The sequence below is a fragment of the Gadus morhua genome, chromosome 6 (assembly GCF_902167405.1).
Source record: "Gadus morhua chromosome 6, gadMor3.0, whole genome shotgun sequence".
Lineage (NCBI taxonomy): Eukaryota > Metazoa > Chordata > Actinopteri > Gadiformes > Gadidae > Gadus > Gadus morhua.
The window spans coordinates 153731-169928 of record NC_044053.1 but is presented as its reverse complement, the minus strand read 5'-3'; the positions used below and the strand labels follow the sequence as shown (position 1 = coordinate 169928).

Genomic DNA, 16198 nt, shown 5'->3' with positions numbered 1-16198 from the left:
ACAACCAAAACAGAACCGATTCAAATCCTGCTGTTATTTGATCTCCTCATGTGACTGTTAGTCCTTGCTCGGCGGTGGTAGTTTGTAGGCTCCGGGTGTGTCTGCATCTGGTTCTGGAACTTTTGTTTCTATTGCAGAAATACAAACTCATGTACAGCAGTTAGTTGTTCAAAAACATATTTCCATTAATTCTAATTTTAATTGTTTTACAGTATCTACTTTGATTTAATTTCACACTACATCCCTCCTTGCGCATTGCTTCAGCCATGCGCATTGAATGACAACCAAAGCTAACAACACCGTAGTGCAACCAAGTTCCTATAACCAAAAAGATGTAAAAGGGGAATAACAATGTTAAAATGTGCATGTTCAATATCACTTCTGTGTTAACCGTATCTCATAATAACAGTTACCTTCATCATACTACCTGATTGTCCTACACTAACTATGTACATTGGATGACCTAATCTTCATTTATTCCACCTATTGCTCGCATTTGATGTTGTCCATACTTTGATTCACTCCTATGTACATCGCATACCACATCAAACGTGAATACGCCTTATTCTCTGCACAACATCCTATTGCGCCACTTTCTGCATACCACATCAAACGTGAATATGTCTTAGCAAAGTGAAGTAAAGTAAAACCCAGTTTTATCTTTACTTATTTTATAGCTACACATGTCCCGGACACGTTCATTACTATTTCCAAAACAGTTTTTTTAGCTACGCAGGTCCCAGACCTAACTATACCATTACATGAACAGTGTTTATTATTATAATTATCTAGTTTTTTATTGGTCAACATAAAATCGATACATTAATTCAACCTTCTGACTTACTGACCTACCCGATTTCTCCCCGTGTGAGCCCGCGAATGACAATTCTCCCGGGGCCTCCCCATGAGCCCCACCGTTACCACCTCAGAACACTGCAGGAACGATTAGTCGATTAACGTGTGGCTCGGAGGCTCCCAGGAAGTGCCGCAATCCTACGGCTGACACCCGGTGAATCTTGAGCTAGGTCAATCAAAACCGTCTAAACTAGGTAGAATAAAGAGTCATCCAAACCTACAACAATTATGCACATCTGGGTATTAAATATATGGTGATATTCTACAAACAAAACAAAAACTGAACCTAAAAGAAAAATTCTGAAGTTATCGGATGAAACAAATGTTATTGTAATTGAACTACAGCAGTTGAGCTAACTCCCGCCTTGGGCACCGGTTAAAACCATGAATGCCGGGCATCCATCACTGCTTGTGTTGCAAAGGCCTGAAGAGGAAGAACAAATTTAGTACAAGTGTGAACATTTACAGATCGTTTAAACTATCAATGTTGATGAATCAAAAAACATTGATTACAACCTACACAGATATTTGCGTGTTTTGCCGATATCAACTAGGGATTGGCTCCCTGTATTTAGCATCCAGACACACAGACCCTCAAATATACAAACACTTAACAAAATTTACATCAACACATGGCTAGGTGTGAGGGTGGGAGGGGGCAAGGGGAAGAAAGAACAATAAGACAAGAACCTCAACCCAACCAACAACAGCGAGGCCACTTGCCTCTCTATTTTTAGTTAAAGGCCCACTATGCAACTTCGGGAATTTCTTCGCTGTTTTCTTGGTTTTGGCACGCACATTTCTCTACACAGCGCCCCCTACAGCTTCGTAGTAGATATTTTACAACACTGCCGTAACAACTCGTTGACGACCCTTCCCCATGCACTTCTACGCGAGCCATGTGCATTTGTTTTCAAAGAAGCCGGCGAATGCGTGGAGCCATGTCCGAAGTAAATGTTCATGAAGTGTAGGCAAGGTTATACATTTTTAAAATGGTGTATTTGTATTGCAATAAACATAAAGCCATCCTTTTTTTTAGTTGACGGGGAGAATTTATATCCTAGATTATAATTTTTTTATCTTAGGTTGAACAGAACAATCAGTGTAAGAGTGTTGGCCAACATAATAATCTAAATAAACAAGAACCTGGATTCGGGGATTCAGTCTGTATCTGGGGGACGAGACAGACGAACAGCAAAACACCCATGGAACCAAAGGTGTTTATATGGTTGCAACCAAGCAAGCTAGAAACATACAGGGCTCACAACAAAACGGTCGAGAAAACAATTTTTACAGGGCTCACAACAAAATGGTTTGATCAAACACATGTGTACAGAGACTATCAACATCAAGAATACCACGAGGACAAAGTTCACCCAAGGGTACTTTCAATTTCAAAAGCAACACGGCCAAGTCGGAGTCTGATTTGAAGTCTTCTTTTTCTTTCAGTTCACGCTATTCCTGAAAAGCTTGCCTAACGTTTACTCGTGTCTGGCCTCTCTGCCGGTCAGTCTCCCTTTTCTCTTATTCTGTTCCTCCGACATTGGGTTTCTCTGTCTCTTTTTAGTCGGCTGATCTATGATGAATGTAACAATCCCTTAGTTACTTGTGTTTATATCGAGCCGGTTCCGTGTTTGGGGGTCTGTGCCGTAAAGCAATTCGTTACTTCGCGAGACCCGAGACTCCCGCGAGAGTGGGCGGCGGGTCGCCGGCAGAAACATATTCATTTTCTTCGCCAAGATGCGCAAGGGGGAGTTGAAACAACGAACAATCGAACAAAAATGTATAATGGAACAATCGCAATGACTGGTTATATTAAGGTAAATCAAGCCAAAAAAGTTGCATAGTTCCCCTTTCACTCGTGTCTGATCTCTTTTCTGGTCCATTCTTCTTTTGTTCCACCGACGGTCGCCTCTTGGGTCCCTTATCAGTCGATTGATCCATGATGAATGCAACAATTGCCTCGCAACTGGCTGTTTATATCTAGCCGGTGCCATGTTTGGGTGTGTGTCTGTGCCGTAAAGCATTTTCGAAACTACAATCTGACTACATTTTCGAGGATACTTCCGCTGCGTCACATCCGGAATGTCCCGGTCCGAGCAGATCAAGTTGCATATGCGCTTTTTCACTGTAGAGGCGACATGGGAAAATGACCCACCCACCAATCGACCCAGAAATGGATGCAGAACCATCAGCATAACTCTCAACCTGCATACTTAATGTAATTTTGGCTAAAAAAGTTGCATAGTGGGCCTTTAAATCGAAGCCCCCGTCCCACCGTTCCCGATCTTCTTTAAGCAATATGAATAAGGAAGGGTAGGGAAAGAGAATGTTTGCAGGGACAAAGGGTGGGGAGGGGGGGATCCGACGACTGGACCTGTGGACAGGGGGATGGGGGGGGGTCTGACTACTGGACCTGTGAAGACTGGGACAAAGGGAGTGGGGGGGTTTCACGATAGGATCTTCTAGGGAGAGGGGGGGGGGGTGGAGAGGGGGGGGGGGGGGGGGGGGGGGGTGGAGGGGGAGAGAGAGGGGGGGGGGAGGAGGAGGGAGAGAGAGGGGGGGGGGGGGAGAAGAGAGAGAGAGGGGGGGAGGAGAGAGGGAGAGAGAGAGAGGGTGGGGGGGGAAGAGGAGGGAGAGAGAGGGGGGGGGGGGCTCCCCGCTGCTCTTGGTCTCTGCAAGACCCAAGATGGCGGACGTCTGGACAAAGGAAACCCACGTCACGAAGACGCGCCGTCTCTTTAACACCACGTGGTTACACTCTACGGCTGCGTTGTATACTAATCAAAATTGCACATTAGATTTGAAATGAACCGGGAGGAATCAATCCAATTTGAACTCCTTGGCCAAGCCTCCGTTTTAATATGCAACTAAGCTAGATTAAAGTTAAAAACCTGACCTTTCCTCCCCCCACCGTAAAGAGTTTGGAAGTTTGTGGCCGGTAATAAATAAACCTTATAGTGGCCCGGCTTAACTTCGGCGCTTTCACTATTTACCTTATGATGGTCTCGGCTTAACTTCGAGACATTCATCATATAACACAACATAGAGACAGAGACAGACAGAGACAGAGACAGAGACAGACAGACATAACACACCGGGGGTCCCTTTGTGCAGGCTACCATTGCCTTATCAAACAGCCAGGAGCGCCCAGGTAAACAAAAGGATGGGGAGAGGGGGGGGGGGGGGGGGGAAGGGTACTCGTGTGTAGGGGGCCTGGAGGTCTTTTACCTTAATAATTCATCGTCTTTAATAACAAAATACCAACAGACTTGAATGTAAAATGTCTTGTTAAGTCGAGGTCTAGGCCTCTGGAGCAGTACGACCGGACGGTGGCTAAAACAAACTTACACCTAAATGTTCTTATAACCAATCCTATTTCAGATTAAATCTTTAAGACAATGAGTTCTACTTACCTCAGACGTGTGTGGCCTGTTGAAGTTGTTTTAGCGTCGCGCCGGCCGGGATTCTCGGGACTTCCTTCCAAACGACGGGGTCACCATCTGTTGCATATTCTCGAAGAAAGTTGTCCAATCCCGGGTTGCTTTAACTCACTTCATTTATTATAAAGTCGGCATGTTTCGGCATGGTAAGTGAAGCTATACGGAGGGAATTGTTTCTAACGCGAGTGAGAGGAAAATACCGTGATCTACTTCAAGCCCCCCGGGCTAAGGCCCGGGTGGCTTGCTGCGCCGTCTACCTATTGAACTCTGGCCTGTTCACTCGACGTCCTCCGTACAGGACGTCAAGTGGGTGTGGCCTATGCAGTGGGCGTTGCCTAGTGGGCGTGGCCGGGGTGACGTTATGGCTTCGGCTTCTTCACTTAATTAAAGGTGAAGAGGGAGCAGCCTTCAATAACATCATGCTCCCCTTGTGGCTATGTGAGGGTAACGCAGCTTATATGTTTGGTCCTGCATCATTGGGTCTATGTGTGGGTAGCATAGATTCTTAAAATACGTAACACTTTAGTGAAGGCTTTGCCCAGCTGGCGACATTAAAGGCTTTGAGAATTGTGGAAGCATGCAATTGCTATTGGAGCAACAATATGAGTTTCCTTACATCATGTGTATACATGAGGACCTTCCTGATACCTGATATTTGAAATCTCTTGTACAGTGGGCCAGACGCCTGATTGTAGGGTAGATGTTTAACCACACCTTGCTCTGTGTTGCTGGTTCAGATTCTTTATGTGTTTCCGTGTATACAAGCTGTATACTGTTTGGCTTCAGGAATACTGTGCACTGTGTGCACTGCATGACTTATTGATTTTAGCTTCTGCTAAGTGAACTGCTTTTCTATTAATTCTAAAATATTGGGGAGACTTGTTCAATAGTTTGTGCACCTTGTTTGTGTTCCAGCGGCTTGTCTGGAGAATGCTAGGTATCAGTTGTTAAGCTTTCCTTTTCCAAAATGGATCCTTAAAGGAGAATACTGATAGGCCCTAACTTTAAAGTCAAAATGTGTATTTATACATTTTAGTTAGCCTGCATTGAACTAATCTGTCATGACTGGCATGTCAGGATACTAAGTATTCTAGTGTTAAGGTCCTTAGTATGCTAGTGTTAAGGTCCTTTAGTATGCTAGTGTTAAGGTCTTTAGTATGCTAGTGTTAAGGTCCTCAGTATGCTAGTGTTAAGGTCCTTAGTATCCTAGTGTTAAGGTCCTTTAGTATGCTAGTGTTAAGGTCCTTTGTATGCTAGTGTTAAGGTCCTTAGTATGCTAGTGTTAAGGTCCTTAGTATGCTAGTGTTAAGGTCCTTAGTATATGCTAGTCTTAAGATCCTTAGTATGCTAGTGTTGGTCCTATGCTAGTGTTGGTCTTTAGTGTGCTAGTATTTGTTTTAGTATGTCCTCGTTAGTGTACCTAGAAAGGCTGCTAAATGAGCTACAGATTGTAGATATTAACCATTCGCTCTAGTGAAACTCCTCTCCCGTTTTACATAGTTTTAAATATAATCTCCTCTAATACATATATTTTAATAAGATATCGACCCAAGATATGAGGTCCAAGCACTGAAGTCTGAAATTGAGGTGTTACTACCCGGCATTTTCAGATAATTGAATTTGGCTGATAAAAAATTGATAAGCGAGTGAAGGTCAGACAGGGTCATTAACCAGAGACCGCCCGGGGTGAAAACGTCTTTGCAAGTTATGAATCCTGTGGTCTGTATGATTAAAGTATTCCGTTGAGGACTTTATCACCAGGCCCCACTGTTCTGAAGGATAGAATTAAAAAAACCTTTTGAAAGGTCAGAACTTCCAGCCCGAGTGGCAAAGCGAGCAAAACTATGAAACATAAGTCAGTTTGTGACACTGCGATCCCATTATGGCTAATCCACCGTATTGTTTTTAATTTCTGGGAATCCGCACCGGGCTCTTAACGGCGCCTCTAATGGGTTCAGGGGTTATCATCGTGAGAGACATTGTTTACAACACCCAGCGTTATCCCAGCGCTAATCACGACCCCTCCCTGACACTAGAGAGTGGGATGATAAGACCGCCATGCGCTGCATGCTTACGCCTCGACTAATTGCATGTCATGCTATTTCCGTAAATACGACTGTTTACCGTCTGTCACTCAGATCAGACCCCCGTCACTTTGAGGGATGGCTCCACCCTACTGCGCCCCCACCCTGGTGGAGCGGGTCATGGAGAGGTGGAGGAGTCGTCTCACAGCAGTCAAGCCCATAAGCCTCGGCTCTGCTTCTGCCTTCTCCCCTTTTGATTAAATACATTTTTATTATACTTGCAATAAGGAGCATTTTTAAAATCGTCTGTTCTGATCGATGGTGCTTTAAATACTGTTATCTATAAAATCCCATCCCATAACCGATATATCTACTGTGTCCCACATATAAAACATGCTGGCCAGCTCGTGGCTCTCTCTTCTTTTACACTCTCATCGCCGCTCCCTCCCACTCACGGCTCCCACTTGAGATAGCTACGCTGGTTAGCATCACAGTAGCACGGCCAGTTGGCCAGAATTGGGCAGTTATTGAGCTGTATTGGTTCTGATGTCTTCGGTCTACTAGCTGGGAGGGGCTCTACCATAACCTTACCTTAACCTTAACCTTAACCTTATCTTAACCTTTATTCACGAGGTTGGTTAACAAGAGAGGTCCGGGCAAGACTGTGCAGCATTCTGTATAATACAGTAAACAGACAGTACACAGGAGGAAACCTTCAACCTCATTAAAGGATTGGAGAAGGCAGAGGAGGAGACCCAGGAGCTCAGAGCTTACAGCTGGACCACCACGTAACTTCTGTCTTTCCAACTTCTACCCACCTTGATCTCAAAGTCATCGTTGTTTCAGACGAGGAGAAAAAGAGTCTTAATTAGGAGTAGAATGATTTGAAGGGTGATTATACACCCCTCTCACGGCGTGGTTTCACGTTAATACTCCTACTCCTGGAGTATTTATGAGTAGATGAAATGCGGGGGCCAGGGACCCCCTTGCATGCTGTAAAGGCTGCTATTCGAGAGAGTCAATTAGGTGATTACACGGGCGGTCTGACTCTTACTGTGTTCTGCCTTACTGCTCCCTAACGCACCCATTTGATTTAATATCGGCTCACTGGCAAATTGCAGGTTTATTATTGTTAAAAATAGCCTGGCCAGATAGGTCCTCCAATTTCTGTAATGGAGCTCTTGATCTTAAGCCCTGGGGCGATCCCACCCACTCTGACAACTTGGAGACGGTAGAGTGTGAGCAGCTTGGTGTCAGTTCTCCTGTGTTGGAGGTCGGCTCCAGACTCATTTCTGCCTGCGATCGGGGCCGGGTGCACGACTGGAGCTACAGAGACGGACGTCAGGAACATGAGTAGAATACGAGTATGTGAGTATATCTTCAGCCACCACTTGGACAGTGTCTTAGGTCAGCTTGCTATGGTGAAACCGCCAGGGAAGGCACACAGGGAGAGTGCATGTAAAACACATTTTGAAAAGGCATGTTACGAGTCACAGTGACCAGACATGTGCGTTGGGCAACTAGGGCTTAGTGATTGTGAATATACAGTATACATATATGTATATATATGTATATATATATACTAGAGCTGTCAGTTAAACGCGTTATTAACGGCGTTAACGCAAACCAAATTTAACGGCGTTAAAATTTTTATCGCGCGATTAACGCAATTATTTTATTAAAAAAAAAAAAAAAACTTTTTTTTTTTTTTTTTCTTTGGCTCAAAACAAAGAAGCAGTAGCCTGACTGCTATGTTCAAATGACATTTGTTCAAAGCAGTCGTTTAATTGCACTATAGGCTCTTTTTTTGTATCGTCCTGTTTTGATCAGTGTATATGCCAATGTTGTTATCAATAAAAAATCATTTGCACAAGGCAAGCCGATGCACTTCACCATGTTGATAAGAGAATTAAAATGAGAAGAATTATGGGACAAAAAAATCAAGGGATATTTAGCATAGAAAAATAATTTGCGATTAATCGCGATTAATTAGAGTTAACTATGACATTAATGCGATTAATCACGATTAAATATTTTAATCGCTTGACAGCTCTAATATATACATATATGTGTATGTATGTATGAGAGAGCGTCACTAAGCTTTTGTCATAGTCTCCAAGCTCTGTGGCAAAAACGACCACAAAGTAGAATGTAGTGGTTTGACTCTGAATGCAGCAACACTGAATACGGGGTTGTTTAAACATTGATCTTATTGCATGACATTGAGTCACACAGCAGCCATTCTCCAAAGTGACTTTACCAGTGAGGCTGATGACAACCAAAGCGTGGAGTCAAAATGATATAAGCCACAAAAGATGTCAGGTTGTGCATGAAGTAGGCTATAACAAATGCCTTATGGTCTGAAGTCTAGACGGTGTGATATCAAACTAAAGTGGGGACTCTAGATTCTCTTCAGCTGGGGATACGATGTTGAAATGAGTTGAGCTTTTTATGCATGAATGTAAGAAGGTCCCAGTTGATGGCATGGAGCGGTTTACACCGCGCTGGAAGCTGACAGAGGTCTTCAGTGACAGCAGCCATCTTGTGCCTAATGAGTCCCACCAGAAGTAAGACGCTTCTGTTTTAATGCGTTTGGAGTGGGTTCATTAATCCACAAGACGGGCAGTAATGAACTAAAATGGCGTGTTCATAGAGTGAACCAATGAGAGCAGCTATGGCACGCCATCAACTCCAGAAGATTCATGTGCCATAATACCCTGAAGAATGGATGTCTGGGTAATGTAGTGCTGCCCAGAGATGTCCTTTTAGCTGTGAATCTACTTGGTGGTTAAAAGGTCCAATCTTTTAATATTGTCTTTTAAAAGATGTATTTTACTGCCTCTAAAGTTAAAGGGGGGCATAGCCATCAGTATGAATATTTAACTTGTAGAAAAATAAAACTCAAAATACTTAAGTAGAAATTGACGGGCAATGTTGGTAGTTTTCTTTCTTGGATGCTTGGAAACCATTTCTGTAAACTATTATAATCCTGCCAAAGCCTGTGTCTATCTCGCTCTCTAGACCCCTGTGGTTCTTTCTAAAATGATGGATTAGGCCTAACCATTGTGTGTTATCACTGAAGCACCACGGAATACTTTTCTTCATCATTGATGTTTTTTCAGGCATGAAAGCCGTTTACATCACACTGAGAGAGCTGGGATGTAAACTATTATACCTGCAGTCTCTCTCGCTGCTGGCATGCGAAGCTCCATTAATCACCTGGCGTCCTGCGGATGGTGACTTGAGAGGGAGGGAATCAGCCATCAAAGCAAAGGATAAAAAGAGGGGGGGGGGGGGGGGGGGGGGGCGTTGAGGTTACCATGACGACCGGGTTGAACGGAGGCTGCGCTCTTGGTATCCTGCGTGGAGCGGTGTGTGAACTCACAACAATACAAATCAGAGCACAAAGAAAAGGGAATAAATAAATAAAAATGAGGGATGACTGCGGTGAATAGGAGCTCTCTCTCTCTCTCTCTCTCTCTCTCTCTCTCTCTCTCTTTCTCTCTCTCTCTCTCTCTCTCTCTCTCTCTCTCTCTCTCTCTCTCTCTCTCTCTCTCTCTCTCTCTCTCTGCCTCTGTGTTGACCGTCACTCTCTCTCTCTCTCTCTCTCTCTCTCTCTCTCTCTCTCTCTCTCTCTCTCGGTCTCTCTCTCCGGTTTCAGACCTGCAGCTCGTTTATCTTTCCTCCGGCTGGGCCAAGGAGGCTAAGGTGATAGCGTGTCAAGCTAGGCAGGTATTAGCCGCCTTAAGCTTCCAGGATCTCCTCTCTGAACATGAAAGGAAGTCGAGCGCCTCCAGCCCTCCATCCTCCCCCCCCCCCCCCCCCCCCCCCCTCCCCCCCCCCCCCCCCCCCCCCCCCCCCCCCCCTCCCCCAGCTCTCTCCCAGGCCCTCCAGTCTGATATTTACCTATCGCTTTTAATGATTGAGCCGCCAATAATAAACTTTTCCAGGGCCCGAGCCGATTGTTTGTTCTAATGGAGTAATGACTTTTACATGAACTCTGTTCGCAGATGCTTTGGGCCCAAAGAGAGGCAGAGGAAAATAAAAGCGTCCAATCAATAACAGAACAGGAGAACTCTAAACGCTGCAGGAGAGAGGATCCGGAATCCCATCCCGCCGTCCCGGGTGGAAGGCAGGACCGCTGCAGGAGCCGAACTCTCCAGGTTCCGCTCCGGGATCGCTGCCGGGATCGACGTGAGCGTTCACAATAAATGGAATCGTTTTTTTTGTCGTTGAGCTTCTTCACGCCAACTGGCCAATTAAAGCAGCTGCTGGAACCTCGGCTGGAACCGCAGTCAGGAGCAAAATCCGCGGCAAGAGGAAGACAGACGGCGCGGGCTGCTATGAAATGCAGCTTTTGTACCGGGACGTGTTTCCATGGTTACACAATTTTTCATGGAGACGTTATACGTCCTGAAAATTGGAGGAGAGCCGCGATAAGATTAGTATCTAATCTCCAAGGAGATATATGGGTTGATGGACTGTGTCTGAGAGGGAACAAAATAAAACAAATAAAGCACAAACGGAACTCGAAAAAAACTTATGCTGCTAATAAAACAAATGTCGTCCGCTGGTAGAAAGTTCATACTGAGTTTGCCTGCGGCTCGCAGAATAGCTGGAGAGAAGGACGGATTGATGAATAGAAGACTAGATCATGAATCCCAAAGGGTAAGAAATATCAGTATTTTGTTATTAATTACTTTTAAATGTCATCTAAATGTTAATCAGATTGTAATCATAATATTTCTCATGGAGCGATATGAAGATATGAATGTGTTGGAGAGGAGCAGGGGGGACTGCTCCTCACTTCTTGGTCTCCCCTGTCTCCGCCTATCTGTCCTCTCCTCCATGCCATCCTCCTCCTCCTTGTGTCTCCTCTTCCTGCTCCTCCTCACTATCCCTCCTCCTCCTCCTCCTCCTCCTCCTCCTCCTCCTCCTCCTCCTCCTTGTGTCTCCTCTTCCTGCTCCTCTTATTATCTCTCCTCCTCCTCTTCCTTGTGTCTCCTCTTTTTGCCCCACCTTGTTATCTCTCCTCCTCCTGGTGTCTCCTCTCCTTGCTCCTCATCATTACCTCTTCTCCTCCCTCCTCGTCCTCTAATCATTCCTCTCCTGTTTTGGTATCTTCTCAACCAAATCATTGAGAAGCTTGGTGTGTGTTTGTGTGTGTGTGTGTGTGTGTGTGTGTGTGTGTGTGTGGTGTGTGTGTGTGTGTGTGTGTGTGTGTGTGTGTGTGTGTGTGTGTGTGTGTGTGTGTGTGTGTGTACGGCTGTCCGTCCGTCTGTCTACCTCTCTGTTCATTCTGCTGGCTCCTCTCTCGCTGCCTGTCCGTCTACAGACCGTAAATCTCTCTCTCTCTCTCTCTCTCTCTCTCTCTCTCTCTCTCTCTCTCTCTCTCTCTCTCTCTCTCTCTCTCTCTCTCTCTCTCTCTCTCTCGGTCACTCTCTCTCTCTCGGTCACTCTCTCTCTCTCGGTCACTCTCCCTCTCTCAATCACGTCTCCCCATCTCCTAAGGCCCTGCCTCTCCGTAGCCTCAATCTCTCTCCTCCTCCTCCTCTTTTACCGTCTCCCTCCTCTTCTTTCCCCCGGCCTGTGTCCTGCGTCCGTCCGTCCGTCCGTCTGGGCAGCGAGCTGATGGATGGTGGGGTGAAGCTGCAGGTTATCTTGCGGCTACACAACGCTACGCGGCCCGCATCTCCAGCAGATCAGGGGGCTAAGATACACGGCGCCACTAGCGGTGGCAGAGCTAATTAGCGCTTTAGCTTGTCATAAGAGATGGATGGTGTGTGCTGCCCTGAGACCCGCCTCTCGTTGTGGGCTGATATGTGTTTGTTTTACGCGAGCAAATTCCCTGGCAGGGCTGAGCCTGAATAGAAACACAAGGAAGCCAGTTTGTGATCCTCTTTTCTCCTCCTCTCCTCACACCCACTGAACCTCCTCCTCATCACTGCTCCCGACCTTTGACCCTCATCCAGACAACCAACCCAGACCTTACAGAGAAAACTAACACAACTAACCCAGACTCTACCGAGTTACCTAACACAAATTCCCAGACTCTACCGAGATAACTAACACAACCAACCCAGATCTTACAGAGATAACTAACATAACTAACCCAGACTCTACCGAGATAACTAACGCAAATAACCTCTACTGAGATTACTAACACAACCAACCCAGATCTTACAGAGACAACTAACTCTAACTCTACAGAGATAACTCGCTCTCATCACGTTAGCTAACCTTTATTGAGATGACTAATGCTAACCCTTAAGGAGATAGCTAACCGAGGCTATAAATATAGTTGCCTCTGTGGAGACACCAGACGGGGTTGTTGATCTCTGCAGGTTAAATATTCATGTTCTCAGGCAGCGCTGGGCCTCTGAGCTCCATGCTGCTCCTCACGGTGACGACACGTCAGGGGGAGAGAGGGCCGACTCTAACCAGAGTGAAGACCAACAGGAGCTCTTACATCGGGAGGATTGAGACATACCTACACAAGCTGTGGTAAATATTCTACTTAAATAAGGGCATGTAAGTCAGAGTGTGTGTGTTCAGAAACTCCTGAGATGTTTCATTCGGATTAGGACAGAACTCCAAAGGTTATTTAGAATCGCACGTCACAAAAGTCCCCTGTGTTAATATAACACCAACGCACATTTGAACATAACCCTACATCTAGGTTTATACCTAGATCCAACCTCCACACTACTAACCTATCCGGCCCTGGATTGCATATGCACACAGTGAGACCAAAGTAGAGGATTCTAAGTTAACAAACCTAATTACAGCATATTTCCATTTCCTCTTCTGTACTTCTGAGGGATCTGCGCTTATTCAGAAGTTTAACATACGAGTACTTATACTCCCTCCTGCCTTCATAAAACATGAACACAAAGCAAGAAGTACAAAGAAGAAAATCCAGCAGAAATCTATATTGCAAATGCTCCATAAAAAGTGTATAGCCCCGAATCCTGGAGGAGGATAAGGTTTTATTCTCTAAAACTCATTTTAGCATGGAATGAGCAGGCAGCACTTCTAATAGCATTATAATGGAGCTGCAGAGAGAAAAATGATGGCCAGAGAACAGGACCATTTATCTGAAGGAACGCGTTGTGGGTCTGAAGGAGCGGAAGGAGAATGCGAGGCGGCAGCGGCCTTTCAGACGGAGAACACGACTGACTGATGAACGCCAGACTGCAGACGTCGGGCGCAGAGGAAAATACATTCACCAATGTTGATTATCTCTGCTAATTATTTATCTTCATGGTCTTCTCTTTCTTCTGAAGATATGAGAGCGGCCATTTCCTGGTGGGATCTGCAGTGACCAACACTAGTGTCAGTGTTACACGTACACTAACCACCTGTAATAATATCACGTACAGTAACAACCTGTAACACTGTGAACGTAACCCGAGGAACAAGGGTCAGTGTTTGTCCTGTGCAGGAGATCGACAGGGTGATCTCTTTGAGACACAGATAGAAAACAACTACTAATAAATCTGTTACGACAATCATCACATAACATTATTACATACGGGTATAAAGACTATTCAGTGTTCAACGCAGAGTTAAAGACTATTCAGTATTCATAGAGTTAAGGACTATTCAGTCTTCACCACAGAGTTAAGGACTATTCAGTGTTCACCACATAGTTAAGGACTATTCACCACAGAGTTAAGGACTATGAATGGTTCACAACAGAGTTATGGACTACAGTGTTCACCACAGAGTTAAGGACTAAAGTGTTCACCACAGAGTTAAGGACTATTCAGTGTTCACCACAGAGTTAAGGACTATTCAGTGTTCACCACAGAGTTATGGGCTATTCACCACAGAGTTATGGACTACAGTGTTCACCACAGAGTTAAGGACTACAGTGTTCACCACACAGTTAAGGACTACAGTGCACAGCAAATCGCAAAGTGTTAAAATCCCAGAGTATTCATGACCAGAGTAGATTTTATACACTTTGGTGTTGAATAGGCACTAAGTACATTTTTTGGGGTGTACCAGAAACACTCTTGGGTGTTGTCTCTAAGTATAATGCTGGTGTAGAGTAATTTAAGTGTTTATTTTAGGATGATGGACTCCCTGAGTGTACAACGGTTGAGTGTCCTACTATCCCGGCGGCACGTCGGTTTAGGTTTCGATTCGTCATTGGCTCGCTGCGCCTTCTCATTGGTTGAATCTAGAGACATGTGACCGTTTGTCCTCTTCCACACTACGCGGCAAACTGTTTCGGCAGAGACGGTTGACTAGAGAGGATCGAATCAATATCGCCAAGGAATTGCTCCGAGTGAACGAAGACATTTTTGAACTTCACGGGAATGTAAACAGGTAAGAAAAGTACCAAGTGAATAATGCACAGGGTTTCTATGTTTCATAGTTAGTTGTGCGTATGTCCTACATATAGGTCAGAAATTGTATTCATAATGGGTCTTAAGAAGGTATTAGAGGCTTAAATTTAACTTGTTCAAACCTGCAGAAACCCTGAATGCAGAATATTCAGCATTTCTTCGTCTTTTAGATCTGATAACCAACTTATAAATGCTAACGATTTTAGCTAACGTCAAACTTAATGGCCAATGCTAATGAGGCACATGTCTTCAATTTAGCTAACGCCTCGTTACCATTTTTAGCTAATGCTAACGAGGCACGTGGCTTTAATTTAGTGGGAGCGTGTCTATGTTCCCCGGGTCCTATGTTCCCCGGGTCCTATGTTCCCGGAACCCGGGTCCTATGTTCCCCGAACCCGGGTCCTATGTTCCCCGGGTCCTATGTTCCCCTCTTTGTATGAGACTGGGGAACATAGGACATTGTGTCATGTGCTTTCATCAGGTGTATTTCATGCTCAAAGTATGTGCTCTCCCTTTTCAGGTTGGGATAGTGACATGGCCTCACTTTTCCTGCTGGTCTACCTCCTGCCACCACCTCCAAGTGGAAAGAATGGAGCTGTCAAAATCAGTATCCGGGAAGCTGTGGATCGTGTAGTGAAGTTTCACAGGGTAATTGTATCCTGATAATTTTTATTTTATTTTTAAAGGTCCCATGGCATGCCGCCAGAGCTTGTGTGTTGCTGATGGATGTCACAATCTCTGTGTTTGCCAATCTACTTATCGAGCCTTGAAAACAAAATGGCGTCGACGGGTGATCTACTGATGGTATTGTGTGTATAAAATGTAATTTTATTTTTAATAAACAATCTGTACACTTACAAAGTTCTCAATGCCTCGTTTTATATGTTAATACCCTTATTGAACTACCAAAGAAGTGTCGGGCTACTTCTAGCCTTTTAAATGGTTTAAAATAGCGATTTAGTTTTTACCATAACCACTGCCCCATTGTTCCAAGTTTATAGCGTTTTGATAGAATCGGCTAAAAAGAGCCAACTGAAGAAAGCGTCTATATGCGTTTTTTTGTGCTCAAAAACAAACGTTTCAACTCATTATCATACAAAACATATCCCAAATCCGTTTTACACCGGAATTCCCCTTTAATTGGTTGACAGGGACACATTTATTTATTTATTTTCAAGTTGTTTGTTACATCATATACATGTAAAACTAAAAATGGTTCTTGATGTAAAATAATTAAAGTTTAACTATAATGTTAACTATATTATATATGTATGCACTGTAACAACAACAGCAGCAAGAATCTAATGTGTAGACTATTCATTCATGAATTGTTGATAATTCACCTCAAAGGTGTTGGTTGTACACCAGTCAGAGTACATTCTCACTCTAGAAGTATTAAATAATCAGCTCTGCGAAGTGCTACAAAGCACTGACTTGGAGTACATATTTTCTCTCTCTGGGGTTCTAGGTTTACACTGCAGGTGTAAGGAAGCACTGAATGAGTGCCCAAAAGTACCAC

At 44.5% G+C, this 16198-nt stretch overlaps 1 long non-coding RNA gene across 1 annotated transcript; it reads left to right on the top strand.

Annotated features, from left to right (window-relative positions):
• Positions 1 to 6549: 6549 nt before the first annotated feature.
• On the top strand, positions 6550 to 13836 carry LOC115545330 (uncharacterized). Its single transcript, XR_003977074.1, has 4 exons — positions 6550 to 7690; positions 10333 to 10990; positions 12688 to 12826; positions 13609 to 13836. It is a non-coding gene; the product is annotated as an uncharacterized LOC115545330 (long non-coding RNA).
• The last annotated feature ends 2362 nt before the right edge of the window (positions 13837 to 16198 follow it).